The sequence below is a fragment of the Podarcis pityusensis genome (assembly GCF_964106645.2).
Source record: "Podarcis pityusensis genome assembly, chromosome: 12".
NCBI lineage: Eukaryota > Metazoa > Chordata > Lepidosauria > Squamata > Lacertidae > Podarcis > Podarcis pityusensis.
In genome coordinates, this window is record NC_138037.1 from 39,448,429 (window position 1) to 39,472,250 (window position 23,822).

The 23,822-nt window shown below is 39.2% G+C and overlaps 1 protein-coding gene and 1 long non-coding RNA gene across 29 annotated transcripts in view; one reads left to right on the forward strand and one right to left on the reverse strand.

The window, feature by feature from the left end:
* The window catches only part of LOC308459559, a 70,130-nt gene that overhangs the window by 25,411 nt on the left and 20,897 nt on the right, over nucleotides 1-23,822 (forward strand). The window contains exon 4 of the long non-coding RNA XR_013978141.1: nucleotides 1,702-1,854. This is a non-coding gene — a long non-coding RNA (uncharacterized lncRNA). The remainder of the gene's footprint in view (nucleotides 1-1,701; nucleotides 1,855-23,822) is intronic.
* SATB1 (SATB homeobox 1) overlaps nucleotides 1-23,822 on the reverse strand; it is a 117,363-nt gene that overhangs the window by 5,689 nt on the left and 87,852 nt on the right. The window lies entirely within an intron of this gene.

Consider the following 23,822-nt stretch of genomic DNA (forward strand, 5'->3'; position numbering starts at 1 on the left):
TATTTTTTTTAAAAAAGGGAATCCTAGTGATATTTTTCTTACTTTGAATAAGAGAGAGCTTCATTCATCTATTTTGACTATATAAAGCTGGCTCACATAAATCTTACGATGCAGAAGTTTTCTAATGTCCTTTGGAAAGAGAACAATCCTTTGAAACGACATCATTGAGCAGGATAGCCTCATTCTTGCTCATGTGCTCAGGTTGTTCTGCAGACAGAACTGAAACCTGTTGACAAATCTTTTACCCAATGCAGAGTCTTCTGGTTTCAAAATTAAACTCACGATTTTATGTATGATATGAAAAAGACCACACTCTTCTCCATATCACAGCACATGCAAACTGTCTATAAAAGCACCTGCTCTAACCCAGGCATGTTCTAGGGAAAAGCAGGCTTGAAAGTATGCCAAAAGATTGTCCCAGGAGAACTGTAGCAAATGCTAATTTGCTTCTAAAATAGATGCACAGATTTTCCCTCCTTAACGGTTTAGCAATTGCCTACATGCCATCTTAAATGATATCTGTGGCATTATTTGAATTTTTTTTTATTATTGGTTTTAAAGAAACAGGACAAAGGAAACTAGTATTTAGTTTGCTCTGTATGAATACAGGGAAATAAACAAAATTAGTACAAAACTGATAATTCCCTTTCAGATTTAACTCTGACTGCTTTAACTATGCAATCCATACCATTTATTCAAGGGAGGGGGGAGAAATAAATTATTATTGTTAAATTATTACATTTTATGGTCAAGTAATCTATGGCAGCTTACAATATAAGAAATTAGGCTACATTATAGTATCATGAATATCAAAGCAACCCGTACACCATCAAATTAAAATATAGCAAACCAACAGTAAAATAACTGAAAACCTTGATGGTATAAAATGCTTTTCAGGATCCATTTGAAATAACAACAGACTAGGACCAAACACAGGTCTTGGAGGTAGGAGTCCTGAAAGTCATGGGGCCATTTGGTCTGCCTCTGGTACCAACTGACCTGACCTTTTTTACTGGTAGACCAGAGAACAGGGCCTCTGAGGCTGATCTTAGGGACTGATTGGTTCATATGGGTATAGATGGTACTTCAAATAATATGGTCTCAAACTGATATGGGTTCTAAAGGTTAATACAAACACTATGTGTAATGTAAGCAGATCATCTACCAGCTATTAGGGTAAAGGTAAAGTAAGTTAAAGGGCCCCTGGACAGTTAATCACCCATTATTACCATTCCGGTAGCAGCATTTTGTGACAGTTGACATTTCTGAACATGTAGAGGGCATTACTGTAGCCTGGATGAACTGACACCAGAACCACATTTCCCCGTTAGGGCTGCAATGTTATTAGTTTTTAGGAATGAACGGGTCATAACTTGAATGCAACCTATACAGTGGTACCTCTAGTTGCAGACACAATCCGTTCCGGGGTGCCGTTCACACCCCGAAAAGTCCGCAACTAGAACGGCGCTTCTGCACACACGATGCAGTATACACTTCCGGGTTTGCCGCATTCACAAGTCGAAAAGACGCAACATGAACCTAACGCAACACGAGGTATGACTGTGCAATGACATGGGGGTCATTGCTTTTGACATGGGGGTGTTGGTATGGCAGCCATACATCCCACCAAAGGTGTCAGTAAATATCTCTTCAAAATCAACACTACAAGAGAGACAGTTTGCTATTTCTGATCCGTTCTAGCTTGCATTGGCTCAGCCGCTCCCACACTGAACCCACTCCGTATGCAAGACTGGACACCCTCCCTCCTGCTCCTAGTAGAAGAGAGGGGCAAATAACTTTTCTTTGAGACAAGCACTGAAATGGCTGGTGTAGGTTCCTGTTTCCTCGCTAAGGGTAAGGGCAGTGCTTTTTTTCTAAAACAAAAATGTTTATGGGTACTCTCATTTTTAAAATAAATTTTCCATTTTTTCCAATATTGCTTCATAACATAATCCCAAAATTTCCCCATTCGCCCCGCACTTCTCTCAACCTCCTTCTCTGGTTTATTGAAAATAGTATCAGTTCCTGCATACAGTGGAGTCTCCGGATACGAACTTAATTCATTCCGGAAATTATGTAAATAGAGGCGCGCTTCTGCACATGTGCGCAGCATGATTGAACACTTCTGCGCATGCATGCACGGGTGAAACCTGGAAGTATACACTTCCGGGTTTGCAGTGGCCATAACCCAAAGATTACGTATCCAGAGGGATACGTAAGTAGAGGTACGACTGTACCCCCTTTTCAGTCTTTTTTATGTTTTAACTTTTAAATTATATAATTTTTGTCAATTGTAAATGGTTATTCAAAACCTGTTAGTGAGTCTAGTTCTTTGCACTGATTTTTTATATAAGCTGAAAATGGTTCCCAGTCTTTCTTAAAAGATTTTTTGTTCTTGTTTCAAAGTCTTTCAGTTAGGTTTGCCATTTCGGCATATTCCGTAAGTTTTTCTTGCTATTCTTCCTTGGTTGGTATCTTATCGCTTTTCCATCTTTGTGCTAATAGCATCCTCACCACAGTTGTAGCATACATAAAGAGTCGGGTTACTCTCATTTTGACTCAAGAAAATCACCATTTCATAGTTCAAATCGGGAAAAATACAGTACATGGGCATCTGGGTTAGCAACGGAACTGACAATTCACTGTGCTAGAGAAGAAACTAAAAATCCACAAAATGTTTAGGGGTATGTGTACCCCTGTGTCCCCCCCCCAGGAAAAAAAGCACTGGGTAAGGGCTTGACCACACCATTTCCTGCTCTCTTCGATGTGGTGACCATTTTGTGTTATGCCACCGCCAGCCCTGCAATTTGTGACTGGGCTCTTATGACTCTCTCTCAAAATTCCCAACATGCCCACTGGAGAAATTTTCTCATTGAACCATTCTACCATTTCTGCAGAAAGAAAGTTGGGGATTTCACAATCTGGGGAAAATCCAGCATGCATCAACTCCTACTGAAATCAATGGCATTTAATCACTTTTCTGTAGCATATGCGCTACAATCCTTAAAATAGGACAACCAAAGAACAGTGAAAGAGGATTGCTCTTCAACATACAAATAACAGATCCCAGAGTTGTCATGTCTTGATTTCAAAAATATTGACTGGATATTATGAATGGATTCTCATGAGCTACTTCAAATCATCATTTGATTTCAGTAAAGGCGTAATGGACAAGAAAGACAATATTCAATAAAGACAGAAGACAGTAATTTCTTTGCTCCCTTAAAATATCTGGTACTTCGTATCATGAGATACATAACGTAAGTATATATTTACCAAAATCCAAACAGCTACTCTGTACCTACCAGTCAAATCCCCATCCGGCTCCCTGTCTCTAGCATACAAGTTGCCTAGGTGCCAGAGCACTAATCATTTACATGGCTTATAGGCTGGATAGGGTAAGATAAAAGAGATATGTAAGGATTACCTGTTGCTTGCAATATATGTGCTGGCTGTGCCAAGGTGTAAGTGTTCTCTAACATTTGACGAACATACAGAAACATCTATTGAATACACACACTATTGTATGGCTAGCCAATGTGGTACCCTTCAGATGTTGCTAGTGTAAAAACCCCATAATCTCTCATCAATTTTGTTCTCTAAATCTTGATACCACTTTAGAAGATGGTTGGTGGGAAGCCACTGTTTGTTCTTTAGTTATCAAAAATATTTCCTTAAAAAAATCTTGGTTGGGGTGCGCTTAACAAGTAATTCCGGAAGGAAGGAAGGAAGAGAAAAAACATTGACTCATTTAGCAAGTATTTTGCTCTTGTTGTCACTTCTGTGTTTTAAGTGCAGACATATCTTTATTAATTACCCATGACTAATAAAACATTTCCAGTAGTTTGCTATTAACCTTTGCCCTGAAATAATACTTCTAATTCCTCACCCCCAAACAGTGTGATGAATTGCAAGTATAAATGCAACTCTCTTAGCTTTTTAAGGGTAGTCCACTAATTTTGAAAGATTAAAATCACCCAATTTTTGGATAAAATTTAAAACTGAAGCCAAAACTTTAAAAAGCTTCTTGTCTCAGGTTTGATCTTAAAATATGAAAAATATATGTATCGCCTCACCTGCTTATTTTTAAAAATAACACTGAGATTTATTGAAATGCTACTAGTAATATATGGTAGGAGGGGACAGCATCAAACAAAAATAATATATTTTTAAATTACTAAACATATGTCAACAGGGCTATGCCTTTGTTATCTACCATTTTTATTCTCGTATTTTCAGAGTACCCCATCACTATCCCTACCCTGAAGACTTCAGAGGAGAAACCACTCTCAGATGGAATGGCCATGTCAAGCAGTAATTAACATTTGTCATTGAATAAAACCACAAATTGGTTCAAATGCTGCATATAACAAAACTGAAAATGGAAAAGACATAATGCTTAACATTCTGGGGGGCGAGAATCGGGTGCTTTAAAAATCTACTATTGCATTTCTTTTTTCATTTGGAAAAACTGGGCTGAATTCTGTGGGTTATACAAGGAAAACTCCATTGCAAATTAATGTCTCGGGACTTGCAAAAGCTTAGCCAAGAGTAGAAACAGTGCCTTGCACTGTGATGCTTAACTCCCCCCATTTTGCCCAGGCTTTCTTGCTGCTTTCTGCTGACTTGAAAACTTTTACCTTCCACCAAGCTTTTGTTTCATATGGCAAACTCTATTTAGGGCTTTTATCTTCCATGCCCATTTTAATTTTTATATTGGTTTGTTTTCTATTGTTGCTTTATTACGGGAACGTTGTGTTGCCATTGTTTTAAGTGGCTCTCTGTGGTGTGAATGCGGTAGAAGGGCAGGCGATAAGTTTCTAAATAATATATATGCCTTTTGCACATCAAATATTACACGTTCAATTTTTTTAAGGAAGGGAAAATCTGTCTATTAAATGGGAGCACACCACCACATATGGAAGTCTGCCCTTAGGCTTTGTACATACTTCGAAAAAAAAGAGTAGAACCTAAAATGACAGTAGGAACATCCTACACTTCTGTGCAGCAAATTTGCCAGGCAGGCAGCATTACACTGCATATAAAGAAGGAAGAAGGCAAAATATAAACATTAGTCACATGTAAATATGTTAGATGAACTTTCAGGATGTTACTACTTTTCAAACTGACGAAGTTTAATTTGACACCTTCTGTTGTAAAGCCTTTGTTTCTATTCAGAATCACGCCTTTAGCTGCTATCAATCAGTACACTTTCTCCCTATTACTTAAGATAACTGGCATGGGCCCTGGGATAAGCTGAAAATGCCATGCAGATGAATTCTGAGATAATATGTTCAAACCTGTTATATACAACACAAATCCTGTAAAGTTATGTATTGTAAACCTACATTTATTGAGAAGTCAAGTTTTAAATCCATCTGCCACAAAGGAAATACTGCTATGCACTTTATAGCAGCTGAGTGACATATGCAAGTCTTGCTATAGTAAGCAAGAAAACGGTGAAAAAGAGATAGTTAAGGTTTTTTTTTGGGGGGGGGTTGTTACATTTTCTTTGGCATTTTCTTACAAAAACTTTTAAAATGAAAGGAATGCACTACCAAAATTATTTACTGGATATAAAAACCCAGTGCTTAGAATATTATATAAATCAAATGTATGTATGAGCATCTCAAAGAATTCATCTATTTATCTTTTTTTGTTATAGTTTAATATATAGCATTGCTACATTTTAGACGTCAAAAAGCTTAATCGAGTCTGAATACCAACACCTTGGTTTCCAAAAGGACCACCAAATTTCTTATTTGTCAAATGAGCAATTACATATGGTACAGGTCTAGTAAAAACAAATAACATTTTTTTACTGCAAAGTAATTCTATATGCTATAGTAAAGGGAAAGAACTTTTGAGTGTAACAACCATGCTAGTGAAGTCAAGGGCAAAACTACCATTTGTCCTGATTCAGCAAAGGAAAACTGCATGTGTACCATTTGTTAGACCACGAATGTGACTGTTAATCAGACACTCATTTGAAAAAGTATGCCTACCCACATTCTGATGAATCTAGCCACCAGAAAATAGCCTTTTGAAGTGCAATGTGAATGCCTAACACCTTTAATTATAAAGCTCTCTTTGCTTTGGTCTGTAGCCCTATTTTTAACCATTTAAACTTTTTTTCTCTGAACGATTTAGGTAACATTTCTGAGTTTTAAGATCCATGCACAAATTCATGTTGCCTAATCTTAATATTCAGAGCGTTGTTTTTTCCTTTCCAAAATTATATATGCAGGAGTATTGTGTTACAATCTCTGGGGTAGAGTATCATAAAAATATACAGTATTAAACGAAATCAGTCTAAATAAGAAGGCTATTTGATACAAACGTTTTAGTGAAAAGCATGAATTACATTTCATATGCAGTATGAACAGGGTTTAAGTACATAATCCATTAAACAGTAGTTCTGAGTAAAAAAGGAATTCAGTCTTGTTGTAGACTAAACTGCGGCACGCATTTTGAATGAGCTCATTGTCAACAACAACTAACTGTAAAGCTAGCAATTTATCATTCAGCAAATAATTTTCTAGTTTTATAAAGAATCAGTAAGTGTTCCTTATGCTAATGAAGACAGTTTTTAATCTGCCCACAAACATGCTAATAGAGGGTAATTTTTCCCATTTACAAAGCTGAAGGCATTCAAACATAATTTTATAGCAATGTTCCACAAACTGGATAAAACGGACTTTTGAAACAATCTAAGCGACCTAATTCATCACCTTTAACATAAGACTAAAATGAGAGAAGGCAAATTCGAAAAACAATTCCTCTCAAAAAAGAAAAAAAACCATTTAAGTCTCATTGCATATCGTCTGGATGATTGCACTAATATAAATGGAAAGCAACCATGTATTTCAGGAAAGTTAAAGTCAATACTGTGTGCTATCTTGGGCTTAGACCTGCAAGCCCTTCATAGTGCAGGAAGGTTGCTTTTGGAAAAAAGAAAGTAAGTCATAATACTTAGAACAATGAGATACATAATGGTGGCAAAAGATTACTGAAAGCATTTTAAATTATTTACTAGGTTAAAAGGGTGAAATGGTACTTTAAATACATCAAATTTCACATCATCTGGGCCATTTTTTGGTGGCAAAGTGGTATTGATCTTTCCAAATGCTTAAAATTAACTATTTCCAGAAGGTCATTATTTGATTAAAGGCATTAAAGTTGAGGGCAAGAAATGATGCACTCTGTCTTCTATCCCATTCAAATAATCATGTAATTTAATCAGAACTACCCCCCTCATGTCCAGTAATAAAAATGTTTGTCTTGATTTCCCCCCCCCCCTTTATCTAACATATTAACCCCTTTAAATGTTACAAAGTTCTTAAAACAACCTCTATAGCTAGAGGCTTCTCTATAATAGAATGAAAGAATACATGCCAGCAGAAATTGATACAAACACGTCTTCTTGCAATATTTAACTGTATTTTTTTAAGTGATCCTTTTCCTGGCACAGCAGCTTCAAGTCTAACCAGAGTTGGCCTAGTGAAGTTAGCTTGTCATTAGAAGCAGCCATCACTTCTGCCACCACCCTGCTGCAGGTGGGCATTCCCTGCCTAGGGCAAAACAGCTGCAGCTCAACATTGTCCCTTGCTGGGAAACAGTGGTGTAGAAGCATGCATAGAAGGGAGCAAAACAATGTGCCCTCCATACCAACCCAATGTAAACCCACACTGCTTGTCTCAGATCTTCTTTCTAGGACAGCAGCAAGGTTCCTGTCTCATCTTGCTGTCTCACCCTGCAGGAGGGGCATATCTCATTGATAGTACATCTGCTCTGCCTGCAGAAAGTCCAAGGTTCATTCCCCAACATCTTCAGGTAGGGCTGTGAATATCACCTATGCTGCACTACATGGACCAATGTCCTGACTTGGTATATAAGACAGCTTCCTGCATTCCTATGGTCACCTGCTACTGCCTCCAAGACCAACAACTGTCAATGGGACATGGATTTTCTGTGATTTTGTCATGAGTCTCCATTGTACATTAAAAAAAACAACAGCTTTAACCTCTGCACATTACATGGTTCATGAAAACAGAGAATGCATAGCATAGAACTCTTGCTGGATTGGTATACACATGTAATAAATAATAATAATCCTGGATTTTAATTTGGACAGCAAGATTTCACATATTGAGACTGATATTAGCCCAGGGTATAGTAACTTAAATCACACTGAGTCAAGCATGCAAGGAAAAGGACTGATTTAAATCATTTATTTAAATCAAGGTTCCATTTGAAATGTTCATATCCCTGAATTAATGAGGCATACAGTTTGATAAAAATACTGGTTTGCCTGCAAGTAAATCTTTATATGACCCAGGAAAAAAACCCAAAACCTTTGCAGTTTATGTGCCTTTTGTTCTGCATCGTTGTATCTATCTATCTAGGGCCATCTTAAATATATCCCGCACTGTGATGCAAAGATCCCTCCAGTGCCCCCCCCTTTCCCGGAGTTGCTGACCTTTTTACGGCGCTGCCGGCAGCTTTGCAGGGCTGGAGGAGGCGGGCAGCGGCTGGAGGGCGGCTCCTCTGGCGTGGAAGAGGCGGAGGCTCTGGGCATGGCGCTGCTTCAGCGAGGGCGGCGAGCTGGCGCCAGGAGGTGCCGCACCCAGCCTCCGCCTTTTCCCTCGCTGTATGAATTCAAAGTTACACTTATCTGAAGGCTAAAGCTTCAAGCCTTTGCACACAGATTTGGAAGGCCACTGAACAAAGTTAGACTTGCTTCTCCAGACTCAAAGTATTCAAAAATGATACTTACAGGGCCAAACAGGTTTTCCATGAGATGCAAAGAAAATGTCTATGTTGTCTGGTTGGTAGTGTCATACCAATTGTCCTATGCAATTAAGATCAGCAGGTGAGACCCACTTTGTTATCCTGCATCCAAGGAATAACTGTTATGCAGCAACCAGGAAGGGGCTTATTCCCACTTATGGAATGTCTGCCACCACCATCCCCCCCCCCGGCAATATGTGACGGATGCAAATTCTGATGAATTTTTGGTGCCAGCTGAACTCTCTTATTCCAGCAGGCTTTTAAGGGGGCTTAATCACCTTGCTTTGGGTTTTTGACCACTACTGCTGTTATTTGATTTAGTGTGGATTTCATCTGATCTTAGCTATAAGCCTTGTTTCTGGTTTTAAATTTTTACTGTACTTCACCCGCCAATTACGTTGTGATGAGCAGCAGAGTAAAAATACTTTCAAATGAATGAATACACACGATTTGAGACTGGAAAGCTTCAGAGAGCTTAGGTAGTTGATAGCTATAAAAAAAGAAATAGGAAATCACCCAAATATGCTCAGTGAATGGCCACAGTTAGATACATCACAGTTCCTGGAACCTATTTTTCTGTGATCTTGCTGGACCCTGGATCCAGTAAGCAATATACTACGTGATTTACTGTGACATTTAGCCTTGGAAGTCAGATATTCTCCCCCATAGCTGTTCTACATTGAAAAGAAGACTTTAACTTGGTGGGTTTGATATATAGCCATGGTTCAGTTTTAAGGGATAATAATACCGTCTTCCAGTGTTGAGCCTGAATATATAAGGGTAGAAAGTATATAGGAAAAAAGGTTGCTGCACCAGTTCCCCAATGTCCCTGTGCACAGTGGGTATGCCTGCTTCTCCCACTCTGTGCAGAATAGGGTAGGGGACCAAGGATACATGCGCAGTCCCCATCCTGGGAATGTCAGCCTCGCCCTACCTTTCCTATCATTTGCGCATTTAGACTTAGAAGCATACCCAAGATTGGCAATTCTTTTTTGCTGTGCAAAGAAGATAAGCTAGTTCCACCAAATGCACTCAGAAGTTCCCTGTCCTCCCTATGTGCGATTCCTATCAACTGGTATACCTAGGCATACTGCCCCCAACAGCGGAGACAGAAGATAGCTATCATCTGCAGGACTCCCAATAAGCCACGCAAGGTCAGGAGAATCTGTGCAGCAGCATCCCATGCCGTGTGAGGAACTGCTATCTAAAAGGAAAAACCAGCAACCCTCCCATGACTGTACTGAAGTACTTTGCACCAGCCTCTTTGGAGCCTGACTGCAACGGAAATAATATATTGAAGCAGCCCTCGGCCTGTCTATCCACTTCTATCTGCTCCTATTAGAAGCAACTCTTCCAAGTTTTTGGAAAGTCAGCTTTCCAGCCCTTCACCCAGAGATCCTTTTGAAACAAAACAAAACTGGAGGCTAACCCTGAATGAAATAGCTTTGCTTAGGAAAATGTTGCTTAGGATTCATAAAGCAATCATATTTTCACACTGCTTTTTCTACAGCCAGAGATAAAAATCAAAATAAAAATCTTGGGATTCCAAGCACAATGTGTCCAAAAATAGTTTGTGACCAGGTGCAACCAACCAAGCAGCTGTTTTTGAGTCTGATTCAGCCAGCATGAGAAAGCTTCCTTTTCGTAGAACTTCTCCTATTAGATGCACCACAAGAATCCTAATTACTTGTTCTTTAGACTAAGGGTTCCCAAACTGTGGTCCATGCCTACCGTTATCTGAGAATTTGCGGTTGAAGATGGGAGATGGGCATCTATCACATTTAATTATTACTACTGATTATTGATTTTTTTCTGGCTTCTTTTGTGATACACTAAAATTCATTATTTGAGATATAAAAGAAGCACACAAATTCTATTAAGTATTATGCAGCATCTGGCACAGCACAATGCAATTGCTACAACATCCAACCCCCCTCTCCAAAAAAACCACACCATTAAGTGGTACGCCAAGACCCTCAGCAATTTTCAACTTGGCAAGAGTGGAGTTTAAGAACCACACTACTTTATCCAACTGAATCACTGAGATAATTCAGAGTGCGGTTAGTCCCCCGTCTGCCCCGTTTTAGGAACCTGACTGGATTCAACTAGAACTTAGGGTCACTGGTCCCTAAAATATATCTATATAATTAAAATAAAAAAGAAACCCCAGAGTCCAGCTAATGTCACAAAATAGCGAGCAAGCTTTCCAGGTCCTCGGAACTCTTCTTCAGGAAAACAAAATGAAAGTGGGGAGCAGGAGGAGAGGTGGTGTTCAGTAGGAGATTTAATTAGACTGAAACATGCTAGGTACAAAGAATTTAGGTTGTACCAAGTCATTATAGGACAGAGAAACAATGACTAAGAACATAAAAGCCACAGTGAAACTTGCCCATAGCTTTGCGTGATTGAAAGCCATTATATAATTTTTGCTTTGTGGAATTATACTACCATGGGTTTCTTGATGCGTCACACCAATAAATAAGGGGAGGGGGAAATGTTGAAATATAAATTCCTTATGTTATTCACGTATTATGTTACTTGCTGGTTTTTAAAGGCAGTTTTGAATACAGGACTGGTCTTGTCTGCACGCAATGCTTCCTGGGTATTTTCATACGTTAAGGACAGAAAACATGAATCAGTCTCTCCAATATTTGTGAACTTCCTATAATACAAGTAGTTTAAGGGTGTGATTTGGAAATAAAAAGATTTAGAAATACAGGACAAAAAATTGCACTTGACAAAATATATTAAAAAGCTGTAATTTGAAACATATTTCTAAAAGCTAATAATTAATTTTACTCCAACTCTGCTTTTTAAAGTCCTACTAGGCTTTAAAAAAACAAGTCAAGCTTGAGATTTCTAGTTTTTGCTGTATTCCAATTATCTAAATTTGAGCTATTGTTTGTCTAAATTATCTATTCCCTTATATTAGATACCATTTTATTTGTGCAATCTCTCTTTTCCCTCTCATTTGCATACATTTGCAGCATTTGTTCCAGCTTGCTCTTTCCTGATTATAACTACACATACACAAAAATGTTGCAAGGCCAGCACAAATTAGGGAATTTGCAGATTTAAACCCCTACTTTTTTGTGCCTTTGTGGAGTAAAGAAAATTATAACTGCCCCTCAAGCATATATTTGCACTTGTGTATATATAGGTTTTAAAAACACAAACAGTAACAGCAAAAAGGACCTTCACATCCTGCTTATTCTACGGGAACATCTGACTATTTCTCATGTCTTTATGCTTTGAGGCATTACGTTCTTTTCAACCAATACTGCAAGGTTTATCTAAGTGTATTGTGAGAGCTGGTGCACCATAGTGAATAAGCCATGACATGAATAATCAAGCCTACCTTCTGACCCTCACCTCTGTCATTAACTTACCGGGTGGCCTTAGGAAATCCAAGCCATTTGTTTAATATGGGAGATGATGACTTACTTTACAGGGCTGCTGTAAGGATTCTGGTTACAGTGGTACCTCGGGTTAAGTACTTAATTCGTTCTGGAGGTCCGTTCTTAACTTGAAACTGTTCTTAACCTGAAGCACCACTTTAGCTAATGGGGCCTCCTGCTGCTGACGCGCCGCCGGAGCACGATTTCTGTTCTCACCCTGAAGCAAAGTTCTTAACCCGAGGTACTATTTCTGGGTTAGCGGAGTCTGTAACCTGAAGCGTATGTAACCTGAAGCATATGTAACCCGAGGTACCACCGTACATGATGCATGTGAAGCACTTTGAACACTTGAAAGCACTTTACAAGTGGAAAGTATTAAGTATCTTGGTGTTATGTCTTCAAAACGTTTCCGTAAGAACTGACCCTGCTTTTATCTGTTTGAGTCCCCCAAATTCTTGCTTTTATGTGGTTGTCGCACATCGCTAAGAGGTTTTTAAAATATTAAGCTGCTTATAAAGTTCTTTATTTATTTAAATAAAACCCAAACCACAGCTGTGATTTTTTTTTTATAAAAAAACCCTGTTCTGCCTACGTTAGTTATATAGGTAATGCTAACAAAACATAAGACAATGGGGTCTCTCCCTATCTGCCAACCAAAATCCTGAGAACTGCAAGGGAGGCTCTGGTCATTTGGTGGTGACACGGATAAGAGTGTTTTTTGGCTGCTGTGGAGGTACAGACATCCCCTCATAGTGAGCTTTCTGACATTAACTGAAAGGATAGATTTTTTTCCTTCAGGCTGTTGGGAGGCAAATATTATCCCAACAGTTCTAACCGCTTATGACTGAAATTCGTTTAGATGAGGTTTTAAATATTGCTCTGTGCTGTTTAATTGCATCCAATTATTTTATTTATTTACTGCATTTATATCCCACCTTTTCCCCCACCAAGGAGCTCAAGGTGGTGTACGTACAAGGTCCTCCCTTTCCTCAAATTAATCCCACAACAAACCTTGTAGGTCAGGGTAGGCTCAGAAGCATTGATGGGAACAAGGTCACTCAGAGAGTTTCATGGATGAATGGCAATTCAAACCCTAGTCTGACACTCAAACTATTAAACCATTATGCCGTAAACTGTGATGGGATACTATGGGATAAAGGGTAGTTTAAAAAGGAAACAAATATATATATGTTTCCCATTCTGATAGCAATGCCTCACACCTAGCAGCCTGATGCCCTGACTTGCAGGGGTGACTTTTCAGGATGTGTGGAAGAATATCACTGAATGGGGAAAGCTGTAAAGTCCCCATTTCCACTGATCTGAACAAATTTGATACATTTTGACAGAAAATGGGACTTGTTCCCAGTTTTTGTTTTTATCCTTTCTAATATCCAATTGATAATTTGCCTTTTGTGGGTGTTCTTTTCTTTATTTTTTGCATGCCACTAGTTAAACCCCCATCTGCTTAGTCCAAGTGGTCAAAGCTCCAGATCTGTATTTATGCAACAACAGATTCTTAGGTTTATGCCTTGAACAAAAGGACTGCAATGTGCAAACCTCTTTAAAGTCCACAAAAAAACTTTTGTTGGCATCAGCTCGGACTGCAAAGAATGCACAAAACTAAAGACCGAAGTGAAGTCAACCGCACAAAGGACCACTTTAACAAATCATATTCCTACTCGAATGCTTTGCATTTCAAGAGATGTAGATGCATTCCTACAGATGTTATTTATTTTTGAACACTGAAAGGATAACCAATGAATCTTGCTTAGACAGATTTTAAAAAACCAGGCATTTCATTACAAAGAAGTCATAATTTAAATATAATTCACATATTAGGACCAAAATGTTGGGTTTCCATAACCAGGATTTCTTCTAGCCAAATTTCTTTTTTGAGGGGGAGAGGGATTTTTCTTTGGGCTCAGAAATTACAGAGGTAGCTGATCATTTTGGACACTATTTATATGACAAGGCTTTTGTGTGTGGAAGAAGACCATCCCTGAAAAAGGCTAAATATGATAAGCTGTGATTTAAATAAACAAATTCATAGCTGTCAGCAAGAACAGATGGGAATTAATATAAAAGAAACTTACATGAATTGTCAGAAACAGAAGTAAACTTCAAAGATAAGGAATCTATTTTTCCCCAGCTACTGAAGGATAAAGAAATTGATGTTTTTGTTTCCTGAAGTATCATATTTAATCCATTAACCAGTCACATTGTCTTGCCATTATAATCTGCTACTGCACCCTGCCTCTGATGTGAAAAGCTGTCACAAGTGGCACAGAAGGCCCCTTTTTCTCTTTGTTGCTATCAAAAGCTATAGAATCGTACAAAGGAAGTATACTTTAAACATTAGTCCAGAAGCCTAGGGTACGTAACAAAACCCAGTACATCTCTGAACTCTTATTTTATGTAATTCTTTGAAATAATGGAATAAATGTGTAGAAGAAACAGTTAGAACGTGCAATATGAATGTAATCTTATCTACATTCTCATGTTATTTACAAAAACAATTCGGTTTAAAAACAACTCTTCACTGCAGAAGGTCAGCTCTCCACTTTTTAGGATTACAGGGGAAGAGTTCCATAGGCACAAGATCAAGATGCCCCTAATCTGTTAATATCCCCATTCTATTATTAAATTGGGGTGGGGAAGAAATATTATTCATATTGTACTGTACTACCAAGTACTCTAAGAGTTACCACTAACCTTAGTTTCTTATCTCATCCTTTTTTACCTCTCATTTTTCTCCTCCCAACTATGGTTCTCTTGAAATTTCTTGACTTCAGTAGAGTAGTGACAGGCACAAGCCCCTAATCAAAAATATAATAGGCATTCTTGTGCAAATTACATTCACATGTAAAAAAGACAAAATGTTAACAATGGATTAAAAATATATATGTAAAAGAAACAGGTGATCTTTTCTTTCTTCTTCCTAACTCTGTTCTAATATCATCATTATACAAATGGCAATCATAGGCAGAAAACCTACTGGACAAAAAAGTACTTAAAAATCAAAACAAGCAAAGAACACCTGCCAATTACTTAATAAATTGAGGCTTGGAATGGTAAATTACAATTTATAACATGGGTCATAAAATGGATTACTGCGTTTTAAAGGAGGAGGTTGGGAACATGAATCTCCTTGTCTCTGTTAAAAGTTAGTAGAACTGCATACAGAAGGATTTGATTAGGAAAGGTCTATGCCGATATGTGTGGTCACTGATACAACTGGATACCAGAAAAGAGGACTAAAATACTGGAGATATTGTCTGCTAATGATAATTCAGAAAGTTATCCAAAAGCAATTGGGATATTATAACAAGTAAGGAAATTTCTTGCTTTGGCTGCAGCATACAAACAAGGCAAGAAGAGGACAGACCTCCTCTCTCCACCCTCAGATTTAAGGATCTTATTGTAAAGCAAGATTGGTACATTTCTGCTTTCATACCTGCTTGTAACACCTGAATTGGGTTACAGTGAAGTTTTATTTTGTATGCTTCCAAAAGCTTTCAAAGTAAACCAATTCCTGAACCTGGATACTCATTTTGACACATGACTTGGAGACAGGTTACATTACATCACCAATTACGAGGCTATATTGATTTCATATGTCGGCTCAACTGCTAGTGCAAAACAACAACAACAACAACAAACCTCACTGATCACAAGTCACTGATCTCAAATCCACTAGAAATTTAATTCTTGGTCATACTTTAAATGGCGATTTGTGTGAGTAACATTTAGTCAGGTGAAGTTTAAATTTAAATCATCATTTAAATCATCACCACCATCTAAGTCAGAATAAGTAAAGGTAAAGGTACCCCTGACTGTTAGGTCCAGTTGCGGATGACTCTGGGGTTGCACGCTCATCTCGCTCTATAGGCCGAGGGAGCAGGCGTTTGTCCGCAGACAGCTTCCGGGTCATGTGGCCAGCATGACTAAGCTGCTTCTGGCGAACCAGAGCAGCACATGGAAACACTGTTCACCTTTCCGCCGGAGCAGTACCTATTTATCTACTTGCACTTGACGTGCTTCTGAACTGCTAGTTGAGCAGGAGCTGGGACCAAACAAGGGGAGCTCACCCCGTGTGTGGGGATTCAAACCGCCAACCTTCCAATCGGCAAGTCCTAGGCTCTGTGGTTTAGACCACAGTGCCTATATTCTGCCTATTCTCCTTCATGTGACTAAAATTTCCTCCATAATATCTACATGATGGTCTGCTTCACATTTAAGGCTAATCTAGGGATTTACTTTATGTGCATGAGCCTCCAAACTTGTGTGCTTCCCTTTCCCCTCTCTTCTTCTGGTGTGATTGCAAAGAGATTAGAAGCTCTCACTTCCATTTCCCACTAACCATGGCTATCCACTATAGCCAAATCTGGACATAGCTGTCAAGTGCTATGATCTAAGGAAGGATTACCTCCTCACAGCTGTACCAGAGGAGAGTAAAGAGGGAAGAGAATGAGCTTGATGCTCATCCAGACTCCATGGTTTTGTGTCATGCCTGAACACAACCAATCCTCCTCACTAGTTTCACTTTCCCCTTCTAGTGAAGTGAAAAAAATGGATTGACCATTTCAAACTGGTACCACTGGAATATTCTACTTCAGGATCAGGATAGATTAAGAAACTAGAGATGCAGAAGAAATTTGATTCAGTCGCATTTAAAGGTGAATCTACATGATCCGCACATTTCAAAACAATATAAGAACCAATACAAAGACATCTCCCAAAACCCACACTTTTCCAAATTTTCCAGTGCAGTTCTCCAACTAAGTAATGTGTACAAAATTACATATACCAGGGCAAGGTGTGCATAAAATGCACATACAGTGGTACCTCCGGTTGCGCATGGGAATACGTTCTGGAGCTCCGGTCGGATCCCAAGGAATTTGCAACCGGAGGTGCCTGCTCTGTGCATGCACGCAGCACGTAGAGCACTTCCAGGTTTGCTGAGTGCGTAACTCGAAGGATACACAACCAGAGGGGTGCGTATCCAGAGGCACCACTGTATTAGGGGAAACATAGAAACATGTATTACATTGCTTTGCAAAAAAAAAGCTTTACAAAAAAATTGTTTGTTTGTTTCCCACCTTTTTCCCTGTCAGGCACTCAAGGTGGCTTACAGCTAAAATAGAAACACCTAAAAACTTAGGGGACCATCATTAAAAAACAATTAAACATTAATAGAAAATTCGCCAGCAATTCAGTGTGATTTAGTGTTAGAAACGTGTTCATATTAGAAGAAATTCACATTAAATAGCTGGTGAATTTTTATGAGGACCTTTATTTCTAAAATAAAGAATACTTGATTTGGGAACGTGGAGGATCAAATTTAGGATTGGAAAGATGACAAACAGAGAAATCAAAATTGTTAGATTCTCCTATCCTTAATACATCAATGGCTGTTATCAAGATCTCCCAGCTGAAATCACCGCAGCGCATCAACATCCCATCCGAGATCTACAGCAACAATTCTCTGTCACAGTAATTAATGGTTGTCCTTGCTCACAGGCAGTCACTCCCTTACTCTAAAACTCACCACTTTTAGCAACCAGACACAACCAATGCCAAACCAGAGAAACAAACACAGGGATCAGATCCCACAACAAATCCAGACGGCAACTCTATCCCCACATCTACCCTGGCAATAATGTTATAGGACCTAATGACATGAGCAGTCACATCAAGTATTCATTCACTTGCTCCTCTCCTTATCTGTTATATACTATCGCTTGCCAGCAGTGCCCTTCTGCGTTCTCTGTTCTATGACACACAGGTCAGTCTATGTAAAAGAATAAGTGATCACAAATCTGAGTTCCAGAAATAACAGCACTCACACACCAACAGAAATGCACTACAGTTTTCAGGACACTCCTTAGCTGATCTAAAAATTGCCATTCTTTTACGCCAGAATTCCAAACTCTGGCATGAAACTGCTGGCTTAGAAATGTCAAAAAGATTTAATTCCCGCATTCAAGGCATGAACAAGGACACAGCTTCCGTCACAGCGAAGGTATTAATTTACTTAGCAGTGCTAGAATGTTTTCACCTAATACTTCTGCTGGGAATGCCCACTTAACTGAATTGTCACATACATTTTATCACCGTTTGATTGACTGTTTACTGTTCCTCCCCATGTCATATGTAGGATCTACCTGCCAACTAAGAGTAACACTTCATGGAGGCAATGAAGTGGACTGGAGCTGCATATGCAATAGTTAATTTGCCTGTTACGGTGCTACAAGACCCATTATTTTTGCTACAATGGTTAACAGAGCTATTTAGATTTATACTCTTTTGGAAGTTAACTGTTTTTCTGTGACACCTATTTGCTTTCTCCAGCTATGGCTCATCCCCAGTTGAAACAAGACTTAACTACATTTTGTTACCTTCATCTCTTCTCATCCTTTTCCTTCCATTTCCTCCCCTTATTTTGATATTTTCACCATTGGCAAAATTTAGAGAGTTAGCGCCTCTGTACATGGATCCTGACCTTTTTTTCGGGGAGAGGGCGGGGAGTATGGTGTTTTGTAAAACAGCACACACATATACAGTTCTAAAATAAAGGTGACTTCCAGGGTGGCGCCATCGGCAATGGCGGACTCCCTCTGAACTGGAGGGACCAGCTCCACGAGAATCGGGTCTTTTCCGCTACGGCGAAGCGGGGACCCATTCAAAAATCACAGGCGGATGAAGCCTATGACCATGGGACTCGGCGGGCACCTTTAGCGCCCCCCCAACCCGCAAAGGAACCCACTAACGGGCTCCGGAGCGAAGAGGGGGAAGTGGCACGGTGCTGAGCGTCAACTGCTTCTTCCGTGGAGCGAAGCCGCACAGCCGTTGCCGGAGAGTGCTGCCTTTTTCCTGGGACAATTTGGCTTTTAAAACAACCACCCGTGAGTACTTAAGTTTCGGACAATTGGACTCTAAATAAGGATTTGTGAGCAGAAAGGAAAACTGGACTTAAAAGTTTAATTTAATTTGGCACTGAAACGGGAAGGTCTAAACAGGAAGTCAGCCTTCCGTTTCTTTGTAGATAGATTAAAGCAAAGACACAGCAAACTAAAGTGCTGAAAATCGCTTCTAAAGGATTAACTTTCATCATTTAAAATTGTGGAACCCCCTTCGGAAGCAGGAGAAGAGGGGAGATTTTTTCTGGACTGTTTAAACCTGCAGAAGTGAGTGTAAAGTAAAGTAACTTTCCACCGTCTTGATCCTGGAGCGGGGTGTCAGGACTGACGTTCTTTGAAGCTCACTGACCAGAGACAAACGTTTTTGACAGATAGCTAAAGGAAGAGATACATAGTGATTCCATTGTTCCCCTTCGCATTTTAAAGGAACAAATATTGACAAAATATCTGAAAAAGGAAACTTTGTTGTTAGATTTGTTTTTAAAAGAAAAGAACAAGCAGAAGTTTTTCCCCTAGAGGGAGCCTGTGAAACTGTAACCAATTTTGAATCGGGAAGCTCGCAGCTGTTACAGATTACGATCGTGGGAATAGACTTCTGACCTTGCAGGACAATGTATTCAGAAGCTCTGTTGAGTGCTTTCTGTAAAACAAGTGCCCTACTGGAACAGCTACATGAGAAGACGGATTTTATGACTGATGCAATTAGAAATTTTGGACAGGCAGTGGGATATTATATAGAGCCCACCCAGGAATTAGATCAGGAGTGTGCCCTGACAGAACAGATGAGGGAAGAGGATGTTGCTGAATCTTGGGCGCCAGGGATGGAGGGAGCTGCGGCCCAGCAGGAACATGAATTCTTGGATTTGACAAATGAACTTGGAAAAAGCCACATTTGGAAAGATAAAGTTTGGTTTGGTTTGGAAATGGGGGGTTGGATAGATCCCCCCTATGCAGGGAGGTTTGGACTTTTCGAGTCTGGCAATGGGCCGTGAGATGTTTGGGGTTGTGGGGGCTCTCAATTTTGGAGGGTTTTTGAAACATGTTCTTAAATACCACATGGAACTTAGTGGGGGACTATGGAAAAGGGGCTGATTTGTCGAGAAGGGTCAAAAGCATTGTCAAGCTGGAGTTCCCAAGAGTGAAAGAAGTAGGAGATAAAGGAAAATATAGCTATAAATATGAAGAAGAGCTGCGGAAGGGACATGGAAGAGACTTAAGGGCCTTGGACATAAGGTTACCAGGTTAATGCGCTAGATTGATGGGATAGAAAGGACTGACAAAACCCGGGTCCAGGAGGAAGAGACGCTGGATGAAGATTGGATTGTTATTTCTTTTATTATGATTGTTTTATAAAATTGATGAATGTTAGAAAAATGTTGGAACGAAATTATTCGGCTTTAGCAAAAATGTTTAAAGAATTATGTAAGAATATTATGGTTATGAGAAATTGGTAAAAATAAGATTTAAGTTTTAAGGTTTTCATAGTAAGATAAGATTAAAATAGATTAAGGTAAAGTAATGACAGAATATTATGAAATATGGAAAGGATTTGCTGCGACAATTAACAACTAGGATACAAAAAAAGGGACGTGGAGGAGGTCAAAGAAAGAAGGTAATGACAGTTGAGGATTTGAGAATAATGGATTTGTTTTTAAATGTTTGTGGTATATTTTTGTTTTTTAATTGTGTCGTGTTATTTTTTGATTTTGATTTTTATTAATCTGTATTGTTTGACTGTGGTTTGTCTTTTCTTTGTTTTTTCTTTTTTTCTTTTTTATTCTCTTTTGTAATTTTAAAATTTTCAATAAATATCATTTAAAGAAAATAAAATAAAATAAAATAAAGGGTTGTATCCAAGTTAATTTTATTCAGAGTAGTAGGTCTACGTTGAGTAGCTGGAAACAACCCCAGATAATTTAATGGGGGGAAATGAGGCCTGAACAAAATAGTTCCAGAATACTATAATAATGTATCCTATAATGATGTGCTTGATATCCATTTTGGTGTACATTACATCTAAGCAACTACCATTTTGATGTCTTGATTGCTAAGATACCCCGGCCCATAAATCTTGAGAAAGCCACTACATGAAAAGCTGCTATGGAACTCTGGGTTGCTAGGGCAACTGTAGGGGTAGAAGATATACTGCATAAAAGTGGAGGTGCAGGGTGGCACGACTTCACATCTGGATCAACAGAGCAACAAGGAGCTGGGAAATTCAAGTGTGTGTGGAAGTCTATGAGATTTCAACCATGCTATAGATTTGAATGCTCCCTTCTCCAGCATGAATTCCTCTCCCTTCCATGGTCTGTAGTGCTAACAAACTGTTTTAGTCCAATTAAGTTAATCACATTGCTTCACCACAAGGGTTTGTAAGTTGCTTCAAGCCCTGGGTTCGGACTCTGGTCACCAGGGAAGATTTTGGTTAGCAATATTAAGGTTATCGTTAATGAAGCATTCCATGGGGAATTCATGCGAGTAAAAGCAGGTGGAAGCTGCCGTCCCCAAGAAACACTGCCAAGCTCCTCAGCATGGTTAGAGTGGCAAGTGTTACCGTATTGGCCTGAATAGAAGCAGCACCCAAATATAAGCCACACCTTTAAAGTTGGAGAAGGAAAAAGAAAAAATACCCGAATATAAGCCGCTCCATTCCTCCGTGCTCCTGGCTGCATAACGGGGGGGGGGGGGGAGCTGTGCTGTGTTGCTGGTGGCCTTTCCCCTTCCTCGCTCTCTCCCTTCCTGGCCTTGGGGGAGAGGACGGGGGACTATGCAGGGGGTGGGCGCTGCTTTCCCACGTTCCTGCTGCTGTTTGCTGTTTGCCCCACGCTCCTGGCTGCATACCGTAAGGTTGCAAATATAAGCCACACTTTAACTTTTCACAGAAAATTTGGGGGGCAAGTGAGGCTTATATTCAGGCCAATACAGTATGTCTGAACTGCGCCAATTTCTCCTATGTCCAGATAGTGTTCAATATTTTACTGTTTCTCATTCTTTCACAACGTGAAATATTAAAATGACAAAAAATAAGCCTTATGTAATCAGCCACAGTTCACTTTAATTTCAATCAGTCCTTCATAAAAACAGATTCCCAAAGTGCCATGTAAGCAGACGCCTATAATTGTAACTTTTATAGATGAGTTTTACACACTCATAACAATAATACTTACATTATCAACTGATTGGTTCCTATGGAAAGAAACTGCTACCTCCCCTCGTCCTTCTTGTTCATTAACGTCTCATTGTCGTGAAATTCCAGATCTTTTCTAGTATTTTCTTGGTAGAACTTTCAGGCATAAGTATCTGACTATACAGCTGAATATAAAATCTGACACACAGAATTCCTTAGCTATATTTGTATCTGACCTCAGCGAACCATTAATACTAATATAGTCCATGCAGGTTCTTTCTGTCTTCCCATTTACTTTTACTTACAAAATATACTAGCCTCTTAACAATTTCTCTCTCTCTCTCTCTCTCTCTCTCTCTCTCTCTCTCTCTGAAAAGACAAATGCAACTGGTGTAATAAATGTTCAAGAACATTGGAGTGTTGGCCTTAATTAGGTGTTGTATGCAAACTGACAAGTCTTGTAATACAGGGCTTTCCTACTCATGTCACCCAATTAACATGTTCCTGGCAGCGTCAGAGGCAGTATTATAAAACTCAGAGGACACACACTGTGCAACAGAGCTGGAGGAGCTGTGTGTCACTGATGATGAATAATTTTTTTAAGTGCTTCTAACATATAAGTCCTCACATCATTCCCTATCACTTGGAGGTCTGAAGTCCAATAAATAGTGACTTACAAAAGGCCACTTGCTTTGTTTCTGAATTCAGATCTCTCATTCCATGATATAGGGAAAAGCAGGAGTATGCAACTCTGCTTGCAAATCTAGTAACTCCAGATCCTCAGGCCAGGCAACTACTGCTCTTAAGAATTTATGTACCTTTGTTTTATAATTTTTGTACCACCTTCTACTCACTTTTTATCCATGTGAGCCTGACCTAAAGGATTGTGAAAACGTTTTTGCCCTCACTGAGCCATCCTAAACAATCTGGGGATTGCAACACATGTTTTGTAAGAGGTTGTGCAACACCAAACGAAACCAAAGACAAGCTACTGCTCAGTCTTGTAAAACAGCTGATAAGCTTGCTACTATACATTTGCATCCAAAACTACAGTATCTGATCTCCATCCATAGGTTAATAACAGTTTGGCATTGTTTCATTTTGAAAAGCGATTTACACAAACAAACAAACTCCAGAGTATTATGAACTGCATTTGAAATTTTGCTTTTAACATGCACTTAGGGATTTAACTCAGATAAATGAAATAAGTGGGATCTCTGAGTATGACCAGTAAATAGTCTAGGAGCACCTGCTACTACATAGCACCGTTGAAGCTAAGCAGGTACAAACTTGGTTGGGAACGTTATGTGCGTTTATCTAGGTTGTTAGGCATGTCTTTGGCTTTACCTTTTTGACTAATTAAATCTCACTTGTATCATAGCAATACTTGATATTTACCGAGGTTAAGGATTCTTAATGCTTTCCTAGGCAGTTTTCCCTGGGGAAGAACAGGCACTTGCAAACACTTTCATTGTCCCAACTGGTCAGCATTAGACAGACTCAGAGCAGACCCTCTGAAATCAGTGAAACTGTGCATTTATTTCAGTGGGTCTATTCTGAGGATGATAATTTGGGTATCACCCAAGC